At 40.9% G+C, this 22,122-nt stretch overlaps 1 long non-coding RNA gene across 1 annotated transcript; it reads right to left on the bottom strand.

Annotated features, from left to right (window-relative positions):
* Positions 1–5,291: 5,291 nt before the first annotated feature.
* On the bottom strand, positions 5,292–13,023 carry LOC123372655. Its single transcript, XR_006580392.1, has 3 exons — positions 12,885–13,023; positions 12,512–12,588; positions 5,292–5,455 (listed from the first exon to the last, which is right to left on the bottom strand). It is a non-coding gene; the product is annotated as an uncharacterized LOC123372655 (long non-coding RNA).
* Between the last annotated feature and the right edge of the window lie 9,099 nt (positions 13,024–22,122).

The raw sequence follows: 22,122 nt of genomic DNA, 5'->3' as shown, positions 1-22,122 counted from the left end.
GCACTATATAGAGGGGGTTTTAAATGGTGTTTTTGTTTTGTTAGCAGCAGCAGATCAACAGATAGAAAACAGTTACTCTAGCGCATCACTTGCCTAGCCATGATCAACTGGTAGTGTTTTGAAGACATCATTTTGTAATCAAATCTTAAGGAAGGAGAGGGCTTTCTGGATTTTGAATAAACAAGTGGTTGTTTTATTGTTACCTTTGTCCACCTTCTCTCTTCTCTCCCATTATTGGTCACATCTTGACTTAAATTAGAATGAGATTTTCAAGGTAGTGAGTGTCTTCATGTGCGTGTGCACATTGTTTAGTGCAATATAAACAAAATTCTGATTGGAGTCTCTTGGTGTTACTGCAATGTTAATATTTCCAGACCAAAAAAAAAACCACCCCAAAACATTAAAGTGGTGTTATTTCGATTGCAAAGTCTAACCATTCAAAGTTAGGAAAAGGCAAATTTAAGGTTGCCCATGCCTCTGTGTCCATTCCGCACACTGAGACATGGATCCTGTAAAAAAAAAAAAAGTATATGATCATGTAATTAAAGACTAACATTTTGTAAATCAGTGGGATTTAGACTCCTAAATCACTTTAAATTAAATTTTTTTTTACCCTGTGTCCCAATACATATGTCCCAAACAGCAGAATTAGGGCTGCATGACAACCTTAAATCTAGTATTTCTGAACTTTCAAGTGCTTGACTTTGTAACCTGAACAACATTCTCTTAATGTAGCTTTTGTTTGTAATTGCCTAATGTTTTTAAAAATTAGAAAGTTCTGCTAAGTACAGGTGTAACAACACGTCCATCAGGCATGATCACTGGAGTTAGCATCCTGTATCTTCAGCATTACATCAGTACTTCGATCACTTGAACCCTGTAGAGCTAACTACATTTGCTGGTCTCAGGTGAAAGCTGTTATTCTAGAGGGGTGGATGTTTCCTTTCTTTTCCTTGCTGGGGTCATGTGCTCAGTCCAGGAGGTGCTCAGGTGGAGCACAACATGGCATTCTCTCTCCAATCCCTGCCTTTAGCTGCTCTGGGAGCTCCCAAGCAGTCCCAGATGCTGCTTTGACAGTGATATAAACCCAGATCCTTAGAATGTTTATGGTCAATTATTATTATTTTGGCATGCTGCCAAAATTGTCCTGAGCAACACAAGGAAAAGAAAGGAAACTGATTTTTCATTAGTTTTTCCCCCTCATGAAAATATGAACAGAATTTCATGAACCAACAAAGGCATTTCTATAATCTGAGGGCTTCAAAAATGGAAGTGTTAGAGATTGAGAGGGGAAAAAAGGTCACAAGCATATTTTACGAAGAAAAGTGTTAAGCAGGCAGACTATAAACAGGGGTCACTACAAGCTGCCCCATGATGATTGTTACTAGTATTAACAAGAATGAAAGTAATTAGTGTATATTCACCAAAACAAAATGTTTGTACACAGGCTAGTGATCTGCACTAGAGGTTTTTTATTGTTTTTACTGTACACAGTACCTACCAGGTAGGATTTGAGTGGGATGTAGAAAAGGACCCTTAAGTGATAGTTGTTAGGCACACTGCTTTACAGATTACTGTATGGTGCTCACATACTATGGTGAGGGTGCAATATAAGAACATGGGGTGCAATATAAGAACCTGAATAAAACAATCACAAATAAAATAAATACTCTGAGGAAGTGATGGCTATAATGTCTTGGATAGCTACAACACACTACTCAACAAGGGCAATTTACAACAGAGATACAGCTACTTGTCTGGATAACGGACTTCTTCACACCCAGAAAATATAAAAGACAGATGTTAACAGTAATTGTGAAGGTAAGTTATTAGGGATGGTAAGGATTGCTAGTGAACAGCTACAGAAATTATTAAAGTAGATTGTATTCATTTTGTGTCAGTGATCTGGAAGAACGAACATGTAATATGATGCTGAAACTTTCAAAGGGGCAATTTATATCTATGGATAAATGCGTTGTGAATGATTTGGCTAGATTATTCCAAAAATACAAATCTGAGTCATTGCAAAATGGTGATGTGCACAAAGTGTAGGGAAATCCTATAAATAACTGTATCCGCAATGAGGACAGACAACAAAACACTGGGATGTGGACAAACCTTGTAGAGTTGCTACAAGGCTAACTGAACAAGGGTGTCTTTCCTTGGCACCATAATTTTCAACTGCTTGACTATTTTTCCTTTTATGTATTATGTAGCTTTCATGCTTATAGAAATTCATGTTTCCTTGTAGCTTGCCATTAAACAAGTTTTTTATTGAAGTCTGTTTAATGGCAGGCAGACATAATTTCACTCCTTTAAGGTCATGCTGAGCTCTTCAAAGGTTAGGACATATGCTGGAGTAAGCTGGCTTTTCAGAGTAGTTGCTCTGTGGTTTTTAAATTAATGAGTAAGTTTTAGCAATGAGTAAGGTGTTAAGGATATTGTTACTTTCAAATAGTCTTAAAATAATTTGCTTTCAAAGGAATGCCTTATTTATTTACATATAATTTAGATTAATGAAGCAGCATATACTCATTCCCACATTTATAACAATTAAAACAAAAAACCCATTATCCAGCCAACAATTAGCTGTGTCAGTGGATACTCTCCATTTTTACAATCATAGCAAAACGAATTCAGAGGCAGCCTCTGAAATGAACAAAATAAAAAAATAAAAAAAAATAAAAAAAAATTCACAAAAGGGTATTTTGACCTTTCAGCTACCAATGTACCTGAGGCCAAAACTGAAACTGATTGATGGAGCTTGGCTGAAGGTTAACTCTGAATCTGTCAGACCAGCTGAGGAAGTGAATTCTTGACTCAAGGGTCCTCCACCAAGAATAAGAATACCCTAACCCAATAAGATCTAGGGTTTGTTGCAGAGAGTAGATCACCTGTTGCATTGGTTCCTGGGCAGAGAGGTGATCTCTCAGATAACTAAGATCTAAACCATACAAGACTTTAAATATAAAAAAAAAACCCAAAAAATCAACACTGAGTTGCCCTTTGAAGTGAAATGGAAGTCAATGCAGTCTATGGAGCCTTGGCACAATCCACTTCCTGTTGCTATTTCCACTAAGCATGATCTAAAGTCCATTGAAGTCAATGGAAAGCCTCCTATTGACTTCCATGGGCCTTGGATCTGACCTTAAGATCTATGTTGGAGGGGGGAAAAGGGAAGGGGGCTGTTACAAATGTTCTTTTTTTTTAAAAAAAAAAGCAGGATTCTGACTACTGAAGACACTTGTCACACCAGGAACAAATTTCCAGAAGCTTCCTTAATTTCTGAACTCATTGGACAAAACTAGGCACCTTCCCTCAACAACAGGGGAAGCATTATCCCCAGCATACTTTCAACAGCCACACAGCATCATCTTCATTATGTTTGAATACTGAAACTAAGCCTGATTATTCTCATTTAAGTCCTTATCTTGGGCAGGAGAGCTGGGAAAGCAAAGACCTGGCACTAATTTGGTCTGATAAAAATCAAGAGCTATATGTCTGTGTCCTGGCAGCACCACAACCCAAACTGCCTCACTGCTTGTTCCAGAGATAGCACATGCACACCAATTTGGGTGACCAAAAAAAACAACAACCATGCAGAACCCAGTAATGCAGACCTCTGGGGTGGGTGAGCAGTTACCCCTCGGGGGTGGGTCTCTGTGACAGGAAGGAACAGAATCACTCAATTCCACCTATGCATTTTAGGATTCTCACTCAACAAAACCTCGTGGTCAAGGGTATCAAAGTCCAACTGCTAGACCTAAAATAATCAGCATGAACACCTGACCTTTGTGCAGTGTTAGGAGGAAATCATCAAACAAGATTATCAGACTCCATACCATGCCTAGACTTAGAACTAGACTGGCAGAAGCAAGAGTTACTCCACCATGAGATGGGAGCTGCAGGACATGCAATGCTAAATATAGAATTGGTGGGAAAACCAAACTGGCAGGGACCCAGCAGATCATAACACTGAGGTAAAGATTGGCAAGCTAAAAATAGAATTGGCAGGTTGGAATGTGTTGGAATGCATCCAAGGAATGTTGGCAGTTGGCATGCATCCAAGAAAGATCTAAAAGATATTAGAAGGGGTGTCTAGAAAGTTCTGACAGGATAATATAAAAGTCAGTGTGTCAGTGGGCAGTAGAGATAGTAGGAGAGGAGGAAGCAGAGACCTGAGAGCTCACAGACAAGCAAGCAGGAGCAGCAAGCAGACAGCAGCAGAGGGAGTCCTGTCACTGGAGGAGGAATGAGAGAAAGAGAAAGGGTGCATGCAGCAGAGACAGTGTAGTGAAGTCAGCAGACAGGGTAAGCTTGTCAGTTATAGTATAATATAGTGTAACTTAGTGTGTGTGTGTGTGTGGGGGGGTGAATAAAGATGTCTGAGTGTGCATTAATTGTTAAAGGAATTTCTATACGTAAGACCTAAAGAACATCTAAGAACTGATCTCAGTGACCTGTGGAAGACTGACCACCTGATGCAGGGTGCAGCCACTTAAGAACATTTTAAACTGCAAGGCAATATAGTTTGAAGTGCTCCTTATTGTTATAAGGGATTTGTGTTTGCTATCAATAAGGGGATTGCTAGTTTGTTGTTATATTAGGGATTGTTGTTTACACCAATAAAAGGTGTCTTGTTTTGGAACACTGCTTGTGTCAATCATTTATCAGAAGGCTGCAATTGTGTCCTCTGCAGGTAACAGGTCTGAGCTGTTCTGGGGATTTTCTGAATAGGGAACCTCTGGTATGCCCAATGTATTTCTTTAGGTACCTTGAAGACCCATACCTGATGACAACAGATTGGTGTGATTAGCCATTTTGAGGGAACCCTTGGTAAACCCTGTAGGGGGCAATAGGTTAGCTATTCTGGGGATACCCTGAAAACAGAATTTGGATAACAGCTGGGGTGTAGGAAATCTGAAGACTCCAAATATTCCCAGCATTGTCTCACCATCATCTTCTGAATGGGGCTTCTCCACCTCAAAAAGGGTAGGACGATATGGAGATCAGCAACATCAAGAGAGAGTTTCTTGAGCTAGGGCATACCAGTCTCTCATCTGAGGGCATATTTATTTCATGCTAGGGTTTGTGTCTTGCTGTGTGGGTGGACAACAACTATGAGAGTGGAATGCAATTATTAACGTGATAAGACTAGGTGACTGAACCTCAGCCATTTTGCTCTTATCAATTCCCCTATCTTGGCCAAGCACTGGGAAAACATTGAGGTACTCATGTGAGGGTTGCTTAAGAACACATTTATTATCTCCTACCAGCAATAGGCTCAGCTTGATCCCACTTGATTTTAGTAATCAGGAGCACACATCCAAATTCCAGGTAGCAGCACCAAGCCCTCCAACATACCGAGAATGTCAGTGAATGAAATTGTCTGAAACCCAATCAGATCAGTGAGGAATCTGTTTCTCTCTGGATACAGGACTGCTGCCTTCACCTCCTAAAAGCCAATACAAATTAAGATGTCATTGTGAGAAACCAGCTGTTGCTCTATAATGGGGCTATGGAAGTCATTCCCCAATCTCTCAGGATCTTCTTGAGTTGACAGGGGATGCTAAAATTTTAGAAGTTAAGCTAAAATTTCTGTTCCCACTTAAGTTTTCTAAGATGCATAGAATGGATGTAGGTTTGGTATTAAAGGATACGGAATAGGACCACTTAAAAAAATATCTGACTTCACTATTTATTCTGTTAATTGAAATTGATGGAAATAAGGACTATGAATGCCATTTATTGGTTAAAAGGTGACAAATGGCTGACACCTCCTGTTGATACTTTTAACATGTGGCCCAATTTCATCTCCAGAATGGGGAGAAGCTCAAAAAAGACATACTTTCTTCCTCCTACCACAGATGCCTCCTTTGTGCTGTTCCTTTACTGCACTCCGCATCCCTTTTGGGAAGGAGAGGCCAGAAAAGTCATTCTCTTTCCTGACATAGCTATTGTTACCAACATGGTCCTGATGTCATTTCCAGTACAGAAAGCATGATTGGTCAGAGGCAGGGGAACTTCTGCACGGTGACAAAGATCCCTGAATCTTTGTAAATATCAAGGAGCTAGGAGAATATTCTCCCAGTCAGTAGTGACTGAATTTGTGTTTTAATTGGCTGCTGGTGTATGGTTATCATTGTCTTTATACTGGAATTTTAAAAATTCGGCTTTATAGCTATGTAATGGACATGACTACTGAAGAGATGAAAACCTCTGAAAAGCTAAAGCACCTGCAGAAACACTTGTAATCTTATTTGCTGTCTAGAACAGATACATTAAGGAAAGGAACTACTGGAAAAATCTTCATTGGCAACAGATCAGTCTGACATAGGATTACCTTTCGAGATGTCTTAGAGTTTTTGCCCTAGCCACCAGGCTATAGAACAGGGGTCGGCAACCTTTCAGAAGTGGTGTGCCGAGTCTTCACTTATTCACTTTAACTTAAAGTTTCACGTGCTGGTAATACATTTTAATGTTTTTTTAGAAGCTCTCTATAAGCCTATATTATATAACTATTGCTGTATGTAAAGTAAACAAGGTTTTCAAAATGTTTAAGAAGCTTAATTTAAAATTAAATTAAAATGCTGATCTTACGCTGCTGGCCCACTCAGCCTGCTGCCGGCCTGGAGTTCCGTTCACCTAGTTCGGCAGCGGGCTGAGTGGGGCCTGCAGGACCCTGGCTGGCAGCGGGGCAGGCAGCCAGGACCCCAGACTGGGGGTGCAGTTGGGAATGTGGGAGGGAGTGTGTGCAGGTGCTCAGGGTGGGGGTGGGGATGTGGGGGGGTGCAAGAGTCAGGGCATGGGGGGGCTGGGTATGTGTGAGGGGGTGCAGGAATCAGAACGGGGGCTGGAGATGTGAGGGGGTGCAGGAATCAGGGTGTGGGGGGTGCAGAAGTCAGGGCTGGGGTTATGGGGGTGCAGGAGTCAGGGCAGAGGGCTGGGTGTGTGGAGGGGGTGCAGGGGTCAGGGCAGAGGGCTGGGGTGCTCAGCTTGTGGGGGTGCTCCCAGCCCCCAGCCATGAGGGGCTAACGGCAGGGGGCTGGAGGGGATATGCCTGATTCCACCCCTTTCCCCAGGGCCCCATCCATCCCCACCTCTTCTCTGCCTCCTCCCCAGAGCAGCGAGCGTGCTGGAGCTCTCCTCCACTCCCCCTTCCCCCTCGCAAGGGCGATCAGCTGATCAGTGCAGAGAAGGAGAGGAGGCAGAGCAGGAAGGCAGCACGCTGGGGGAAGAAGCGGGGGAGGAGGAAGCTTGGCTGCCGGCAGGACCAAGCTTCTGCCTCCTGCCCCCGCAGGAGACAGCGGTGGGTAGGGGGGCTGAGTGGAGCCGGGACCCCGGCAGGCAGCAGCGTGCCATTAAAAATCGTCTCACGTGCCATCTTTGGCATGTGTGTTGTAGGTTGCCGACCCCTGCTATAGAGTGTGGGAGTCTTCCTGTCTCCACTCCTCAATCCCAATGAAAAATTTAGGAAAAACTCATACATCTCCATGTAAACATTATTTTGGCAATGTTTCATTTAATCAAAAGTGTTTTGACCAGCTTTCCTGCAAGCACTGCATGGACCTCCACACAACGCAGAGTCAACCCTGTAGAACTCATTGCCAGGGGATGTTGTGAAGGCCAAAAGTATAACTTGTTTCAAAAAAGAGAATTAGATAAGTTCATGGAGGATAGGTCCATCAATGACTATTAGCCAAGATGGTCAGGGACACAACCCATTGGCTTCGGGTGTCTCTAAACCTCTGACTGCCAGAAACTGGGATGAACGACAGGGGATAGATCACTCAATAAATTGCCCTTTTCTGTTAATTCTCTCTGAAGCATCTGTCATCAGCTGCTGTTGGAAGACAGGATACTGGGCTAGATGGACCATTGGTCTGACCCAGTACGGCTGTTCTTATGTTCTCAACTTGCCTTTGGGCCACAGTCTGATTTAGGGCTCAAATTTTTCTCATTTAGATAATTTTGAGCAAATGTTTCCATATGTTTCAAATCAAACTCATATGAGAAAAAAAGTAATATACTCAAGCTCGTATTTTCTCAATCTCATACACTATCTATTGTCTTGGAATGAGTGGCATCTGTTTCTTTGTTCTGATGAAACTAGTATTTCCTGGATCCTCACTGAACTCCTGTAATGTTGATAAAGATTATGAAGTTACATATTCAGAAGATAACTGTATATTACATTTCACAGGCTTTTTAATTGGATATTTCTATCATATAGAAAGTTTATGCTTGATTTACAGTGATTGTATTCAAAAGTTTCTAGCTAGCATGTTTCACTTTTGTAGTAAGGCAAATGTAATGTTGTAGACAGCGTTATCTTTTTTTCTTAATTTATATTTGATTATTTTTATTTATCCTTCATTAAATGCTCACATTTAATGAAGGACACAACAGACAATACCTGGGACAAGACCCATCCCCCCAAGTGCATATAATCTGAGGCTCCAGTCTGGCAATTTACAATGCATGGGTGGACTTCACATTAAAGTTAATGGGGCTCTACATAGGCACAGCAGCCTGCCCGCTCATTGTAAATTGCAGGATCAGGACTATAAATAATTGCATGTGGATCTGAGATTAGCTTCAAATTAAAGCCTATAACTAGAGGCCTGCAATTTCTGTATTCTGGAGGCCAATGGGCCTATCCTGTGTGCAATTCAATCCTATTTGTCCTCCACTTATTACTGTTTTAGCTGAGAGGTTTTAAAGTTTATGCATAAATGAAATGAGAAAAAAAAGCTGACAAATGAAAAATCTCCCTATTGTGCCTTTGAATCTGATTAATTGATTCAAACAGGTTGAAAGAGAAACTCCTTCAGCTTAAAAAGGGTAAAACCTTTAAGTAGTTCTAATGGAACAAACTCCACATACAGTCCAAGAAGGTGAACAATTCCTGTACAATTCAGATACAATGCCATTGTATTGAAACCTAGTAAAATGCACAATCCCAACCACCAAGTACAAAATTCTACACTTAGAGGAGTCTAGCAAATTTTAAAGGTGAGTTTAGGACTGTTTTAGATATGGAAGGAGCAATTTTTCACCACTTTCACCATTCCAATTTACACAGATTTTTCCACAGAAAGCAGTCAGCTAAGTCTGACTGATATTAACAAAAATAGCAGCAACCTAATAGGAAGTAATTTCACTGTTGACTGAATTCCACTGCATACAACTGATGCCATTCCAAAAATCAGTGGATTGAAAGTGTCATTGTCCTTGGCCTCTGTTTGATACAGCCAGACTCGCTGCTCTTTCAGCATGCTGAAGTTGGGCTATATCTCATTCTGAAAAACTGGACACTATCACAACATCTATTTTTAAACCAGCTCCTGGAATTCCCCCACTATCCTCCTGTCTACTTATGTCTCTATCCACTCTGCTCCTCCACCTGGGGCCTTCTCTCTTACCTGTAACTTTCTATTTAGGCATTTCTTTTCACTTGTACTGTCACTTTAAGTTTAGGAAGACAGAAGTTAGAGATGGAAAAGTCCTATCAAATCCACCCTCCTTAAATGTGACATATAGTTCCATATTCTGCTCTCAGTTATACCAGTGTAGATCTGGAGTAACTCCAATTTTCTTCAATGGAGCTAATCCAGTTATTTGGGAGTAGAGACAAGGCCAGAGGATGTATCATATCAAAGAGATACTTCACTTGTTCTTTGCCTTAGGCTTTGGCTACACTTGCATTTCAAAGCGCTGCCGCGGCAGCGCTTTGAAGCGCTAAGTGTAGTCAAAGCGCCAGCGCTGGGAGAAAACTCTCCCAGCGCTGTCCGTACTCCACTTCCCTGTGGGGAATAACGGACAGCGCTGGGAGCGCGGCTCCCAGCGCTGGGGCTTTGACTACACTGGCGCTTTGTAGCGCCGCAATTTGCAGCGCTGCAGAGGGTGTGTTTTCACTCCCTGCTGCAGCGCTGCAAATTTGTAAGTGTAGCCAAGCCCTTAGAATCTCTTTACACTTCAGCTTACAAATGACTCCTGTTGTAAAGAATTTTGAGGGTTTTTTGTATAATGAAAGGTATATAAAAAGTTAAACTGTATTGCATGTTGTGTGATTAAAGAAAAAAAGATGACTTGCTTAGGAAGCAGTCATTCACACCATCACAGTAATAGTGACTGGATTCTAGAAACACACCAAAACAAGAGATTTCAGAGGAAAGAAGTACCTGACAGCCTAAAATAAGAAGGCCTAAAAATATCCTGATGCCCCATAGGATGGAGGTGTCACATATATTATAGATCCTTTTCCCCTTGACAGAAGAGCTCTCATTCTTTTCCTCCTTGAAGTGATCTGGACAGAAAACTTAGATACTGAGGGAAAAACAAACAAACAAAAAACCTCCTGGTTTTCTGTTCTACATCTCTCCCTCCATTCTACTATTCCTGTCTAACCTTCAGATCACAACTTCCCTTCAAATTTTACATTCTCCTCACCTTCCCCCCCATTTATCCTATATTCTTTTTCACTTCCTCTTTCTTTTCTCCTTTTAGAAAATAAGGCCTAGCTCCTATACACATAATCAAAACATTTTCAAGTAACCAAACCGGAAGATGTGAAATGTATTTTACACTCTGTTATAATTACTTTATTTTTTCTGCTAGCACTGCTTGGGAAGATTGCTCTAATTTGTGTAATTTTTCTGGAACTGCAATAGCACAACATTTAAGTAATTGGAATATGTTTTTAAAATAGAAAGCTCCCGTAATTGGATATTTCTTTAACGATTTCTGCTTATACTTTAGTAATCATCATTACCCATATACTGTGCTCAGTTTTATGGTAGTTTATTTTTTAAGTAAGTAATATTTCCACTGTAACTTTGTTTGAATGTGAAAGTAAATGAATGGCTGACTATATGCACTGTCTCTGCTGAAAAGGACCGCTGGCAAGATTTCTAGCATTGTTTGTTTTCCACCACATGGTTCTGTTGCCATGGGAGCAGAATTTCTGGCACATGTGGTGCTGTCTCCCTTGTGGTTGCATTTCCCAACATGCCTTGCTGTTACTATGGAAATGACTGCCCATTAATCTTGCTGTCCTTTTACTATCAAAGCACCTTTAACTGCCTCAAAAAAATCAAGTGATGTTACCTGCTGCCCTGAAATGAGAGAAAACTGCATCTAGTTCTACAATTTCTGCATTGATTTTAGTTCAGATTTAACCAAGGAGCAGAAGGAACCAAAAGGAGACTTGCTATATGCCCTATTTCAGCTCTCTCTTTGAAACACTGAAACAGAACGGTCTTCAGATACAGACCCAGGCCGTTGACTGAGGCCTGCATTTTATATAATTAAATGAAAAGGCAGTTTACATATTTTTTTTAAAATGTTTTCTGTTTCTCTACTTTTTATGTTTTCTGGTCCATTACACAACCACACACTAGAAGTCTTGTTCAGGAAGACCAAATACAGCTGGCCAATAACATGCTACCAGAATACGACGTGTAAATTACTGGCACTAATCTGAAGAGACATATCTCTATGATAGAACAGATATACAGGGAAGACAGTATCTAGCACAACAAGATCTATGTCCATGACAGGTGTTCCTTGGGACTATGATATACAAATAATTCATAAAAAAACTGAAAATACATCTCAATTTCTGTAAACCTTTCAACTGAAACTGATTTCAGGGAGGAAGAATACAAGTTATAGGCAGAACCCTCCAAAAGTCTTAAAAACATTATTGGACCAAATCCTAAGGTTATTAATGGGCAGATCCTTAGCAGATGTAGATTGACTACAAGCTATGTCAATTTACACTCAGGAAAAATCAGCACCACAATGTCAACACTAAATAGAAACTTCAGACTGAGATGAAGCAACTGATGACAATATTTCATAGGAAATAAAGGGTGGAATGGCAGAGAGAAAGAGAGGAGCATTTGTGTATGGGTGGGCTGTTCTTGCCAGTACCAACAAGTACTGTATAAAAGTTTCACAACGAAGGCTGTTTTGCTGAAGAACAGAATTAGAATTTCTGCAGAGAGTTCTCAGAAATATCTGAACTATTGGACACTCACCCGAAGCTCCTAAACTTTTGAGGTTCTCCTCTAGTTAAATTGGAACCCACTCACTCCTAGAGTTTAGCTGGAAGAATGATAGGCCAGGTTCTGGTCTAATGTACACTGTCTTCCCACTGTTGTAACTTCTCGAGGCTAGAATCTGGCCCAAACATGGTGGTGGACAAGGCACAAGTACAGCTGCCCGGAGAATTCTTGCACCACTAAGGTGGTGTTGAACTAACCTGGGCAGCTCTATGCTCTCCTCCTACACAACCCCCAATGTAGGGATGGAGGAAGGGTAACCAGTGTTCTGTTCTGTTGCTATTCTGGGCTGCAGAGCAGCCCACAGGCAGCCAGAGCAGACTCCAGGGCTGTTTTATCATATACCAGGAGCCATGGTGGCCAATCAAGAGGCCCCTTTGCTCCCATGTTTCCTGATATGTGCCTTCAGTGCAGAGGCTTGTCATAGAATCTGGCCAACTTACTTCAGTGGAGTCACGCTTGATTTACACCAGCATAAGATCAGAATCAGACCCTTTATCATCACTGGCTAACCTCTCCCCTGAAGAAGAGAAAAGAAAAAAATGCCACATTCAGGAGCACAGAGTCATTGGTGTATGCAGCAGGGTGCTACTTACTGTACGCCATCTTGTGGCCATAGGTCACTTTATAGGCAGCCTGTCCCTGTTAGCTCCCTCTTGCTGCCCCTTAAAGCTCTTGACAGTCTCTGTTGTGGCTCACAGCACCCCTACCCAGAGCTAATTTAACGTCAAATAAAGTTCAGAATCCTTAATCACAAAATAATCCAAACAATCTCCAAAGAGCCCCCACCATAAAGTCTATAAACCCAATTCATACTTTGGTCCAGTTCTCCCACATCCAGAGCTCTTCCTCTGTCAGTCAGCTTCACCCAAGGCTAGTAGTCCCAGTCTGCTCTTGCAGAAGCTCTGACCTTGGCTTCCTTCTCCTGTCAATGTCTCCCTTGATCTGAGGGCAAAGGCAGCATATATACTGCCCTCCTACAGAGAGCTCCTCCTGATTGGCCGGAAGAGGGAAAGCCCTGCCCCCAGCCTACACTACAGGTCTCCTGAGCATGGACCCTTAAAGGAAATATGTCAGTTTTTTTCCTCCCTCATCCAACTCCTAACTCCCAGGACTACTTCCTCTCTTCAGCTACCAGGTCATTTGTTTGTTCCAAGCACCTGGAAAGGGTGGTTTTTCTGGCACCACATCCTTAAAGGGCCAGTGCACCCCATTACAGTGTAAGTCAGAAGTAACCCCATTGGTGTCACTGGGGAATTTCTGGATTTACAGTGTGTAAGTGAGATCAGAATCTGGCCCTCAGAGCCTAATGTTAAAAAACCCACCAATTCTAGAGTTTGTAATTAAATTTCTTAGGTGCTCCAGTGAACATTGCTGCTTTCCCAAGTAAGTTGAACTACAAAAGCACATGAAATATTAACAAAGAAACTGGCTTAGTGGGCAGGGAGGCATCAGAGGCAAAAGCTGCAGGAAGACACTGAGGTGTCCCTTATGGAGACTGGTCAGACCACATTAAAGTCTCCTGATTCCCAGTGATTTATTACCATAATATATAATCACCAAAATGGAAAAACAAATTTGCTTCAGAAAGCCAGGAAACATTTATTTCCAAAGCCAAGATGGTTCATGCCATTTTCTTACAGATTCATATCATCCAGAAGTATTTTGTTTCTAACAGCAGGTACATGAGAAAATGTTTATTTCTCAGATTTAGTCCTTATTCTCTTCTCAGATCAGATTTACATTAGCAGGACTCCTTTGACTTAACTGGAATTGCTCCTGATTTACAGTTAGCCCTGTGCAGTCAGTTTTTTATTCTTTAAGACATTTATTTACTGACTTTGCAGCCCAAATGTAAGAAAAACTATAGTCATGCACCAGGAATATTCAGATAATCAATAGAACTTTTTCTAGATTTCATGTTAATTGGATTGTTTTCCCCTAAAGCTAGCAGTGATACACAAACAAATTAGTTTACATCTTGGTTTATAAATCTAAAGCAAGGAAATCTTGTGAATTAAGTTTCATGTTAATGTCTCTGCTTAAGTCTCACCTCTTTGGGGTCACCACAGCAAGTGAATCAGTCAAGACACTTAATTTCTTAAGAGAGTGTTCCCCCCCCACCTTATTCCTTTGATCCCCGTCTTTCCTCTCCTGTCCCCATTACATAGTTTTGTTGCCCCTTCATTTCATCATAGAATCAAAGGGTTAGAAGGGACAGCTGAAACCGGATTTTAAGCATGACCTGATCTCAAAGGGCTGGAGGCTCTCTGCTGATGATTTTTGGGCATTTTCAGACATCCCCCTTATCCCTTCTAATATATGGCATCAGGTGCTTCCAGGAATGACATCATAACACAAGTGTGGTGGGTTGCACTCATCTCTTTAAGCACCGCTGGTTTCCTGGGATGGAGCTGCTGCTCTCCTCAGCTTCCCGTACCCCCTGTAGGCTGTCAGCCTGCCTATTGAGGTCTTCTGTGGCTGAGCCCACCAGCTTCATCACACCATTCAAATCCCTTCCAGCATACAACAAACTCAAACAGAAGAAATTCCTTGCCTTTCAGGACCAATTATAAATAAAATGGTTTCTTATTTTTCTGGGGCTTAATTCTCTCTCTGGAATTAAATCAGCAAGGTTCAACCCCTGAACTCCTGCTACTAATTGTGGTCACCATAGGTCCCAGCCCAACCTGGTTCTTTTGCCTATGGGCTAGGAAGCATCTCTCCTCACTCAACAGGTTCCAGCCAGGAACTACCTTGCTAGCAACAGACAGCTTCTTTTATTTTGGCCTGCTGAGCCTTGACTGGCTCTTGCTGATTCCCAGCCCTGCTAGTTGCTGGAGGACCAGATGTCAATGGTTCCCAAAATGGCTTCTCCTGGGATGCTTCTGTAGGCAACCCTAGAGGTCTAGTACTTGCTTCTCTTTTCCTCTCAGAAAGCTGTTTTCTGGGTCAGGGTGTAGCAGAGCAGCAGGGTCTCCAACAAGGGGCCCACAAAGGCTGGGTATACCCCATCATAACAAGTCGATCAGTGCTGATCAACAAAATCTCACTGCCACATAAGAGAGAGTTGCCACATACAGGAGAATACTTCCTCAAGGCGTTTCACAGTTGCCAAATAGATTCAGAGAAAGCGGCAGTGCAAGAGGTGCCCCACCTGAAAGCCTGAAGAGGTTCTTCAATTCCCATGCTCCTTCAATCTTCAGCTGCTGACATACAATGATGTCAATTAGCATCAGTGGTACTGGTACTGCTTGTCCAGTAGGAACTTGTTTAGACCATTTCACATAGGCCACTGAGCAGCGATCAAATGGAAGCAATCACTAGAAAGATTTTTGTTTTCTTTTGTGGAAAATGAATATAGAAACAGGCAGAGCTCCACTGCAAGTGTATTAAACTGCAAGCAGCCTGCCTCATGGTCAGTGCACTGCTAACTTCCTACCACTGTTTTCAGATTGTAAATGATGGCTACATCTACACTACAAGCTAGGGGTGTGATTCTCAGCTCATGCTGACATACTCATGCTCACTCTCATTTCAGAGAGCGCACTAAAAACAGCATAGCACAGGCATTGGGACAGGCTAGCTGTCCCACGTATGTCGCCAGGGGGTTCAGACAGGTTTGAACTCAGGGTGGCTAGCCTGTGGTGCCAGAGCTGCTGCCCATGCTTCTCTACTATTTTTAGCATGCTAGCTCAGATGAAACTAGTGCAAGTATTTGGGGTCAGGAAGGAATTTTCCTCCAGGGCAGATTGGCAGAGGCCCTGGGGGGTTTTCGCCTTCCTCTGCAGCATGGGGCACAGGCCGCTTGCAGGAAGATTCTTTGCATCTTGAAGTCTTTAAACCGTGATTCGAGGACTTCAATGGCTCAGACACAGATTTGATATAGGAGTGGGTGGGTGAGATTCTGTAGCCTGCGCTGTGCAGGATGTCAGACTAGATGATCATAATGGTCCCTTCTGACCTTAAAGTCTATGATTCTATGAAGTATGTCTATGTGAGCTGGGAATCACAACCCCTAGCTTGTACAGTAGATGTAGCCTAACAGGTGCCCTGAAATAGCCACAATTATTATTCAGAGAAATAAATTTGACTGGAAATAGAGGGACACTATATTGTATTTTCCCCTGCTGTTAGGTTATTAATTATTATAGAAAGGGTTTTGCAATAATTTGCATTTGTATTAGTTTTTGTAGCATTTTCCTAGTGAGTAAGAATCCTAAAATGAAACTGACTATGCACAAAAGTGAAATCAATTAGTATGTTCAGTGTCCAGCTTGAAGGTACTGAAAAGATAAAAATCAACAAACAGCACAAATGATTAAGAGAAATTAGGTTTTTAAAATCCTTTCAGTTGTAATAATCAAAGGTATTATTGGTAGCATAAGTAGGGAAATTTGTATTTTAACAAACTTGACTTGCTGGACAGTATAGAAATACAGCAGATAAACATCCACCTGTTTTGGAGAGTGAATTGAAGAGGCTGGATAATTCAGTGCATCAGAGAAGCAATTCCATGAAAAGCATATTTTTCCTGCAAATTCTTTTTCAGACATTTTGTTGCCTGTTGCATAGGCTATAATCAAGGCATACTGGTGCATTTGCAGGTGTTGTATATATTTGTGTACATACGGTATGCTAAGTGTTGGTGTACCCTCCTTCCAGGCACCCTTGCTGGCCTCAGAATGGCTCTGCAAGTGGCCCTTCACCTCAGTTTCCCCCTTTCGGGGACTTCCTTAATAACTTACCAACACTTTTGTCCATTCCTATCCCTTTTTGGCTTCTGCTTTAAGTTAGACATTAAAAATAATGTTTTCAAATCCATCCATTCTCCCAGGCCTTTCCCCACAAGTTTCAGGCTTCTCCGCCAGAGCCTGCTTGCTCCCAGCAGCACCTCAATTCCCCTCTGTTCTTTCTGAGAGCTCTCTGCAGGGCGAGCAGCCTGGCTTCTTCCTGCTGCTCTCTGTAGGGGAATCAGGTGATTCCTGCCCAGGTGTGCCTCCTTAGTAATCAGAGGTGAGTAGCCCCAGGCTTTCTAGCCCTTACGGGCAAACCAGCCTATTACACTTTGTGTTAATAATAAACTACAGGTTCTAGATTTTTTTCCATTTGCTTTGAACTAATACAAAAATATGTATTTTTTCAGGAAGAATAATTATTCTATCAACTGAACTATCTTAAAATAACAGATGGACTGTGTTATCTAATAGCCAATACTTCCTGGAAACTAGTCTCTGTTCTGCCACTGTGTAATCTTGCCGTGGTCACTGAACCATTCTGTGCCTCAGTTTACTCGTCTGTAAGGATTTTTATACAAATCTTGCATCACAGGTGTGCTCTATTCCTACATGAGCCCAATAAAAGTTTGTGATATGTTCTGTACATGAAAAGTGTGATTTAACTATGCTATCTAGCAATCACAGCAATTATTCCATGAAACAACTCAAGTTGAATATTTTCACAAATTTACCCTTCTTGGGAAAAGTCTGAATTTGGCATTTAAAGAAGGCAATACCTACTGATTCAGAACTGTTTTAACTGACAAGATGAGCATATTTTAAAATAAGGATCACAATAGAGATCCTGTGATTTACATTAGCTGAGGATTTGATCCAAAATGTCTAAGGAACAAAAAGAATAGAATAATTGGAAAGCATAAGGATGACTTTCAAACTTATTCTCTGGAACACAAAATAAGGGGATCGGTGCAAGGCACGGTAAAAGAATAAACAAAATCCATGTCAGATACTCAATAGTCAGATGATTTACCAGGTATTCTGCCTTAATATTTAACAAGGCTTTTAGGATTTCTTTTCATGCTCTTTACTCACATAACTTTAAACTTAACCTTAACTTATTCATTGTTCCTTGGAAAAGCAGTGGGATACTTTATTAGTGGTGCTGTGATTCTCTTAGATACAGTTGGGCTAGCAAACTCGGCATTTAGATCTTGAAGACTGTGCTTAAATCCCAGTGCCACTTGTCAGGTCAAGAATTGTAGCTGTGTCTGTGTAAACTTCAAGGACTCAATATCTTTGGACTGATTGTCCATAGCACAGCTAAAACCCCAAGGAAGATTTCAGATTTCTGTGGACAGCTGAGATAGCTTAGTTTCTGTAACAATGATCAACACTGGCAGGGCTCCACTTCAGGGAAGCCAACAGTGATGTTGCTTTTCATCACCACCAGCAGACATATCACTCTTCATATCAGCAGAGAAGAGCTAAAAAGAAAAGAAAATAGGATTGCAGGAGGAGCTGTGAGAGATGATAAAAGTGATATAATTGTCCACAGATGTGAAGAGCAAAGTGTGAATCTCAGCACAGTTCACATGGGGAATATGGAACAAGGGAAACTTTTCTGCTGATCTCTTCCTAGATCATTAAAAATTACTTTATTTCAGTAAAGGGAATGGCAACATCCTGACATGTCCTCTGCTATTTCAAACTTAGTCTTAAGCAACCAGGGCTAAAAAGCCAAAATAAAATAGTGGCTATGATGTCCAGATTTCAGTCAGCCTAACCAGTAAATTCAGTACCCCTCCCTAAATGTTGTTTCATCAGCAGTAGAGCTACTAGAATTTTCTTGTCTCTGCCTCTACTTCTAGAAACAAAGGGGCAGATTTTGTTCTGTTACATCAATATAAATCCAGAATAATGCTGTTGGCTTGAATGGAGCTACTCCAGATTTACATTGGTCCAATGGAAAGAAGAATTTGGCCCAAAATTTCTAACCTACAGTGAATAAACTGCAAGCTTGGAGCTGGATAATAAAACTCCATTTCACATGGGATGTGACCTTCTCATTAATTATAAATGCTCCAGCTGATTAACTCTAATTTGATGCCATAGCTTAAATGTCTGACAGAGGGAAAGAGATTTGGATTGGAAAAGATGGAAGTAGTAAAGGGAGAGGTTTTTTTGTATAGCAGTCCCATCTGTTCTAGATGTTCTGTGCTTTATTTCTAATTGCTCATGGAGAATTCTACCAGAGAGGTGACATTTATAGGCTGACCCACCAACAGATGTCAAGTTCTTTAAATACAGGAGAATAAAATAAGAATAAAAAAATTAGAAAGTTAACAAGGAAGTATGAGTCTAAAAGCCATTTTTCTATTTTAAATCCTATCAAGATAGTCCATCCCTTCCCAATATAAATCCAAATTTTTAACAAACCTCACCTGAGGAGCAAGAAAATACCAAAGTGACTTTGCTATCTCTTCATCTTCAGGCAGAAGCAGTCAGTGCCATCATTAGAAAGATGAGAGCAAACAACAGTAACAGACATAAAAACATACACCTGATTCTCCACTGCATTACCCCAGTTTTCTGCCAGTGAAACACTACTGGTGTCAATGGAGATATTTTGCTGTACAATGTTATAACTTACTAGTAAATCAGGCATTGTATGTTTATTACAAATACAACCTCCAAGATCTGACGGTCCAGATAATATTGCTATTGTCCCTTCAAGAGACTTGAAAACAAGGTGTCTGAAATAAGGACGTCTGAACAACCAGGGCCAGGGGGCATAAGTATTAGATAAGATGTCAAACAAACAAAAGGAAGTATTTCTTCACAGAATGCACAGTTAACTTCCAGAACTATTTGCCAGAAGATGTTGCAAAGGACAAGGCTACAACACGGTTCAGAAAAGGACTAGATAAATTCATGGAGGATAGATCCATCAATGGCTATTAGCCAAGATGGACAGGGATGGTGTCCCTAGCCTTTGTTTGCCAGAAGCTGGGAACAGGCAACAAGGGATGGATCACTTGATGATTACTTGTTCTATTCATTCCCTCTGAACCACCTGGCTCTGGCCACTGTCAAAAGACAGGACACTGGGCTAGATGGACCTTTGGTCTGACTCAGTATGGTTGTTCTTATGTTCTTAAAAGGATGTGATCTGATGCTGTGTCCTGCAGCAAAACATATAGCCCAATGCAAAAAATGCCATTTTTGTATTGATTGATTGGGAATTACTCATATCCTTTAGGATGAGAACAGGGTCCCAGGCTATTCCCATTATGGGAAATTCCCAGTGGATACTGACATGCTCTATCCCCACTTGGCCCATAAGCCTAGGCTCCATTTGAGTGTAGCTCACTGTCCAGGTTATTAGAAGAAACCAGAAACAAAGCTCACATACTTGTGCTGCTGACTCATTCACACAGATTGAGATCCTATCCTCCAGCCCCGACTCACATAAGTAGTCCCATTGACTTCAGTGTGACAACTCATAAGGTCTGCAGTACTGGAATGGGAGAGAGAGAGAGAGAGAGCGCACCACTGACTTGGGTCAGGGAGTCTTCCCAAGTCAAAAGAGCCCAAATCCTTTGGGAGCTGCCTGGGCAAATATATGTTTGTGCAGACAGCTCACATAGTGGCACAGTAAGTACATTATAGCCGTAAACAATAGAATACCAATTGAAATGTAGAAAAACATCCAAAATATTTAATAAATTTTCATATATATTGTATTTGGTGTTGTAACTGAAATCAAAGTGTATATTATTTTTTATTACAAATATTTGCACTGTAAAAATGATAAAAGAAATAGTAGTTTTCAATTCATCTCATACTAGTACCGTAGTGCAATCTCTTTGTCGTGAAAGTGCAATTTACAAATTTAGATTTTTTTTGTTACATAACTGCACTCAAAAACAAAACAATGTAAAACTTAAGAGCCTACAAGTCCACTCAGTCCTTCTTCTTGTTCAGCCAATCGTTAAGACAAAGAAGTTTCTTTACATTTACAGGAGATAATGCTGCCCTCTTCTTATTTACAATGTCACCAGAAAGTGAGAACAGCTATGTGCATAGCACTTTTGTAGCTGACATTACAAGGTATTCACATGCCAAATATACTAAACATTCGTATGCCCCTTCATGCTTCGGCCTCCATTCCAAAGGACATGCTTCCATGCTGATGACGCTCATTAAAAAAATAATGCATTAATTAAATTTGTGACTGAACTCCTTGGGGGAGAATTGTATGTCACCTGCTCTCTTTTACCCGCATTCTGCCATATATGTCATGTTATAGCAGTCTTGGATGATGACCCAGCCCATGTTGTTCATTTTAAGAACATTTTCACTGCAGATTTCACAAAATGCAAGGAAAGTGCCAATGTGAGATTTCTAAGGATAGCTACAGCACTCGACCCAAGGTTTAAGAATCTGAAGTGCCTTCCAAAATCTGAGAGGGACAAGGTGTGGAGCAACTTTCAGAAGCCTTAAAAGTGCAATGCTCTGGTGCAGAAACTACAGAACCCAAACCTCTGAAAAAGAAAATCAACCTTCTGCTAGTGGCATCTGACTCAGATAATGAAAATGAACATGCGTCAGTCTGCACTGCTTTGGATTGTTATCGAGCAGAACCCGTCATCAGCATGGACACATATCCCCTGGAATTGTGGTTAAATCATGAAGGGACATATGAATCTTTAGCACATCTGGTATGTAAATGTCTTGTGATGCCAGCTACAACAGTGCCATGAGAACGCCTGTTCTCATTTTCAGGTGACATTGTAAACAAGCTGGCAGCATTATCGCCTTCAAATGTAAACAAACTTGTTTGTCTGAGCAATTGACTGAACAAGAAGTAGGACTGAATGGACTTGCAGGCTCTAAAATTTTATATTGTTTTATTTTTGAATGCAGGTTATTTTACATAATTCTATATTTGTAAGTTCAATTTTCATGACAAAGAGATTGCACTACAGTACTTGTATTAGGTGAATTGAAAAATACTATTGCTTTTGGTTTTTTCCAGTGCAAATACTTGTAATAAAAAATAAATATAAAGTGAGGACTGTACACTCGGTATTCTGTGTTGTAATTGAAATAATTATATTTGAAAATATAGAAAACATCCAAAATATTTAAATATATGGTATTCTATTATTGTTTAACAGAGCAATTAATCGTGCAATTAATCACAATTAATTTTTTAATCATGATTTTTTTTTTAAATTGCTTGATAGCCCTAGTTACTAACTAAGCTAGGATAAGCTAGCCTTTCTCCTTTCCATGAAAATTTGGCACTCCTC

The sequence above is a fragment of the Mauremys mutica genome, chromosome 6 (assembly GCF_020497125.1).
Source record: "Mauremys mutica isolate MM-2020 ecotype Southern chromosome 6, ASM2049712v1, whole genome shotgun sequence".
Lineage (NCBI taxonomy): Eukaryota > Metazoa > Chordata > Testudines > Geoemydidae > Mauremys > Mauremys mutica.
The sequence above is the reverse complement of the archived record's forward strand: the minus strand, read 5'-3'. Positions and strand labels throughout refer to the sequence as shown.